Source organism: Ochlerotatus camptorhynchus, unplaced genomic scaffold (genome assembly GCF_037179485.1).
Source record: "Ochlerotatus camptorhynchus isolate MF236.1 unplaced genomic scaffold, CSIRO-AGI_Acam_v1.1 ptg000232l, whole genome shotgun sequence".
Lineage (NCBI taxonomy): Eukaryota > Metazoa > Arthropoda > Insecta > Diptera > Culicidae > Ochlerotatus > Ochlerotatus camptorhynchus.
The window spans coordinates 3,947,467-3,952,470 of NW_027040722.1; the positions used below are offsets into that span (position 1 = coordinate 3,947,467).

At 37.5% G+C, this 5,004-nt stretch overlaps 2 non-coding genes across 2 annotated transcripts; both read right to left on the reverse strand.

Moving 5' to 3' along the window:
• Nucleotides 1-723: 723 nt before the first annotated feature.
• On the reverse strand, nucleotides 724-797 carry TRNAT-AGU (transfer RNA threonine (anticodon AGU)). Its single transcript has one exon. It is a non-coding gene; the product is annotated as a tRNA-Thr (tRNA).
• Nucleotides 798-1,446: 649 nt separating this feature from the next.
• Nucleotides 1,447-1,528, reverse strand: TRNAS-UGA (transfer RNA serine (anticodon UGA)). Its single transcript has one exon. It is a non-coding gene; the product is annotated as a tRNA-Ser (tRNA).
• Between the last annotated feature and the right edge of the window lie 3,476 nt (nucleotides 1,529-5,004).

Here is a 5,004-nt window from a genome sequence, read left to right on the forward strand (position 1 = left end):
TACATACTTGGGTTCAGTGCATACGTCAATAATTAGTTTGTACAATTCATCTTCTTCTGATTTCCAGTTGTAGCGTACTAACAAGATTTATTTATATTTCATAATATCAACCAACGATTAATTTCTTGAAACATTTTATTGAGAAGAATATGATTGATGTCTCTGAGCCCACCTAATTGGGTGCCCTGGATTTAGACTACCATCACCCTACCGTTAATACGGCACTGATGCTGGACACTTCAGAGCACGTTTGCGCTAAAAGATCATTCAGATGTTTGTTATCGAAAGAAATAAGCGATGAATTATCTCTTATTAAATTAATTCCAATCATTTGAAATTAATTCCTTAGTTTAGCTCGGCAATTGGGACCCAGCCTAAGTTCTAGAAAATAATACGTAAAAGTTTAAATTTATTTCATTTACGTTTTGGTTCAAATGAATCTGAAGCATGCTTGTTTTTGCTTATGATCTGGCATAAACGTCATGCTATATCAACCAGCGTAGTGTGAACATCTCCACTTAATATCGATATCCCGTGATATACAAGCGTAATGAGAACGGGGCCCTATGTAATTTAAGGAGCGTAGGATCGTTAAAATTACAATTGCCTGAAGCGGTTAAAAAATACATTTTAAACAAAAGTGTTCCCCGCCCGACATCTCATCTGTAGTAAAAAATATTTCTCAGTCCCTTCTTCATCAATTTTTGACAAGGAAGTACTGATAGGCTCCGGCGAGATTCGAACTCACGATCTCCTGTTTACTAGACAGGCGCTTTAACCAACTAAGCCACGGCGCCTCTTGGCTACGTGCGTTCTTAATGGTCTACAATAGTTTTATTTGTGCACATAAATGCTTATACCGCAAATGATCTTCTTACACCTCTTCCTCATCCTTTGTAGAGGAAAAAAAAATCACGCACTCAGCATCACAATTAAACCCGGTGAATGGTGATTATATTGTTTACCACTTCTGCGGCGGCAATCAGGGCGGCAATGCAATGCAACTCAACAGACCCGAGGGGGGATATACAAATACATAATACTGTGATGACAGTTTCTCTCCCGTTTCGTTTGTTTTTATTCAATTTTTCTCTTTGTTGACATCGTTGTCCTCGTCGTCGTCAATGTTCTTATATGACTTATATGTGTTTCGTGCCCTTGAGAGAGAAAGATTATCTCGTTCTTTGTTCTGTTTGTAGTACTTGAGCTTTGTTTTCCAATAAGTGTGCACCTTCCGATTGAGTGTACTGATGTAATCCGTTATCCACGAGCAAAAGCTGACTGATTAATGGATAAATTCCGATAAGCGCCCGTGACAATAATACGAGTAATAATAGTCTATTAAAATTCCTTTCCCATTGATTGGGAGACAATCAGATCCGCGTAATCAATGTTTATATTGCGTCATACAAATAAATATAATAATGGTTGTGACAAAAAGAATTTCGCTGTAGACAGGATTCGAACCTGTGCGGGTAGAACCCAATGGATTTCAAGTCCATCTCCTTAACCGCTCGGACACCACAGCTGCTTGTGTAGAGCATTGCTCGCTGCCGTACTGGTGATTTACAAGTGTGGCTACACGCTCTGAAGGCATGATGTGTATGTATGTGTGTTTGGATGGAAGCGGTTTAGGTATAGGCAACTACTGCGTGGGATATTTTTCCATTCGTAAACCTTATAGGTATAGCCGTCAGTATTATACCGTTACATGCTCGGGTGAGGGTGGGAGTGCTGTGTGCGGCATCGCCCGGCAATGTTTGAGTTAATTGAGCGGATTTGCGGAAGAAAAGAGTGTGTGGTGTAGATGCTTCTTTCTGTTGTGTTTCGTTGTTTGGTTTTGATGATGTTGATTGGTTTATGAATATATTTTAAACGTTTTCATTAAATCACTTTTCAGTTGGTCAGCGTGCGGAAAAACGGCGTTATTGTCTTTTCGGTTATTGAAATCGGGGGAGGGCGTGAGGGGTATGGGTTAGGAGAGAATTTGTGAAAACCTCATTTTAATTAGAGTAATGCATTAGTTTTATTTTAATTCAGCTCGTCAACGATGGTTGTATGTACTTGACGGCATCAAAGAATATTCAAAACCTCAAAAGATAAAGCCTGTGCAGAAGGGTAAAGAACAAACGTTGCTAAAGTCACGTATTTTTCCGCCAGTTCGGTTGAATGATAGACTCACTCCAGCAGTGGAGTAAAGACGGAGGGTGCTTCTCAACGACGTAGACGAGCGATGTCGTAATGAGGAGTGCTAAAAATTGATCTCGTCTGTATTATTGTTTTAATTTTCATTATTGTATAATATGTCCAAGCAATAAGTTTTTCAACAATTGGATTTTTTTTTCTTTAAAACAGTACTCTTTCCGAAAATGTATGGACAAAACAACTATTTTTAATGGTAATGGTTCTTAACAACCCATTATGTTTAAGGTCCACTTCCAACAAACCATAATACATAAAACTTTATCACACAAACGTTAATGTAAAGTTCCATAACCATAAAGTTTAGCAGGGATTGTAAATTTGTTTTAACCATTTTCGTTAAGGTCAAGTTATGGTTCGCGTTTATGCGGGTAATACACTTTTTTTAAGGACGCAGGTGAGCTCAAATTTTAGGAACACAGCCCGGAAAATGAGTACAGAATGAGGAAACGGACAATGCACTTGCTTATTGAATTAATAAGCCCGTACAGAGATACTTCTGTCACTATCATCGGATGAGAAAACGATGATAGAGATATACTTCAAAGTCTAAACGATTTTTTTTTGTCATGACAGAACGTGACAGTGTTGTTAACAAACCTGGAAAATCAAGTAATATCAGGGATTGTCAGGGAATTTCATTCAAAGTCGGGGAAATATTTCTTTATAACAGAAACATATTAATAAGTATGGCTGACTTCGCTAGTTTCAAACAACTTAATTACTCGTTGTAATTTGAGGATGGTTTTCAATTTCAAATTTTAAATAGAGTTGCGAAGTTTTGGTTGTTCAATACATGATGTTGCATTTTTGCAAGTGGAGCAAAAGATACTCAGATAAAAGGGTATTTCGATGCTTTTGAGCCTATTATAAATTCAGCTCCCACTGGGTGTTGTCACATTCCTGAATTGAACCTAGATAAACATTCCGTTCCGTAGAGACGCTAAACGTTGTTAGTTGTTGCAAAATTAAGCTGCTAATGGAAATGTGCGTCTTTTAATAGATGTTATACCTAATGCTGGGTTTAGACAGAGCAAGTCAATTGATCAAGTCAGTTGAATTCAACTGACTTGAACGCGAATTGAACGTGTAAACCATGCAATTCAACTAACTTGATCAACTCACTTGAATTGAAAAAAGTTGAACCAGGCTCAACTTTTCAAGCCAATTGAATTCAACTGAGTTGATCATTTGACTTGCCTAGTCTAAACCCAGCTTAATTGCGTCTGACAAAATTTAACCTTCAGGTAGATTCTGCGTCTGCTCGAAAAATCAATCCCTTGAGCGCATTGGAGCGCTTTTGAGTAAATGCAAGAATGATTAAGAGTTAAGCTGGGCTTAGACAAGGCAAGTTATTGGTCAACTGAGTTGAATTCAATTGGCTTGAAAAGTTGAGCCTGGTTCAACATTTTTCAATTCAAGTCAGTTAAATGGCATAGTTTACACGTTCAAGTCAGTTGAATTCAACTGAGTTGATCGATTGGCTTGCCTTGTCTAAACCCAGTTTTAAGAGAAGATAATAATTTGTTTCTGGATACTTCTAGTTCTTGGTCTTTATTAGCTCAAAGAACTCACTAAATGAGAATTTAGGATAATGGTCTTGCTTGGGTGGTATATTTTTATTGCTTGGAGTAGCACTTAATAATAATTCGAAGATACGTAGACAAGCAATGCTTTGACAGCATAGAGTGGCTGTATTCTTCGTTGAAAACCTGGTTAGCTCGTAAAATTAGCTTCACAGTAAAGTTTTACTATGGTAATGTTCCTGCTATTGCAATTTAGATGGAATTAACTTAAAGAGTTTTGGAGATGAAAGCGTTATTTTTACTATTTCCCACCGGAGGAGTCCGCCCGCGAATTAGCTTTTGGTTAAGTAAATTATCCGGCATAATTTTTTTACGGAGCTGCGTCTCAAAATGTGCTCAAGTGTGCAAAAACAAGTGTTTCATATGTGAAATGCAGAGTGACCAGTGAACCGGGAAAACCGGAAAAGCTAGACCCTTGGACTGGTCTAGATTTTCAGGATAACTACAGTCACGTTGAAGAACTATTAAGAGAATTTTAGATTTTTTTTTCCAATACCAATGTGAGCAGATTTTAGAATGAATTCTAGAGATAACACCAAGGTATTTCAGAGAATATTTTCTAGGGAGTTTTAGGAAAACCTCTAGGAGAGTTTTTACTAGAGCTCCCAAGAGTGAAGATGCATGGTGGATTCTTGAAAAATACCAAGGAACGCTAATGCGAAGATTTGTAAAGATAGTCCGAGTATTATTCCAAGCGTATTTCAAAAGGAATTTCTAGAGAATGTTAATGAGAATTCCATGCAATTTTCATAAGAACTTAGAGGAGAACTCCAAGATAATTCTGAGCAAAATTGGAAGACAATTCTCGGCGGGAGAATTTCGCCTGCCAGATGGTGTTGGCAGGGAAGCGGGATTACAAGTTTTGCTCACAAAAGCTAATAGGCCCTTTTCAATTGTTGGTCTGAGGTAAATTCTACGGAGAATTTCATTCAATCAAATGAAAGCCTGTAAAGTTTTGAGCGAAATTTTTCATACACAAATTTTGAAGACTTCGATTCTGTCGCAGATTCAAATTCAAGATCCAGCAAAGGCTTAAAAATTTCCCATTTAACCTTAGGCTTAATCGCATTCAGTTTTAATTTAATTAAAATACCTAAACTGCGATAATTTCCAAAATTCCGGCAGTAAAACGGGAAAATTGCTAATCGAGATTTGCTGGTCACCATGAAGATGAAGGTGATTTGTATGAATGTATGTCCCCTAGGGTTGAATGCGG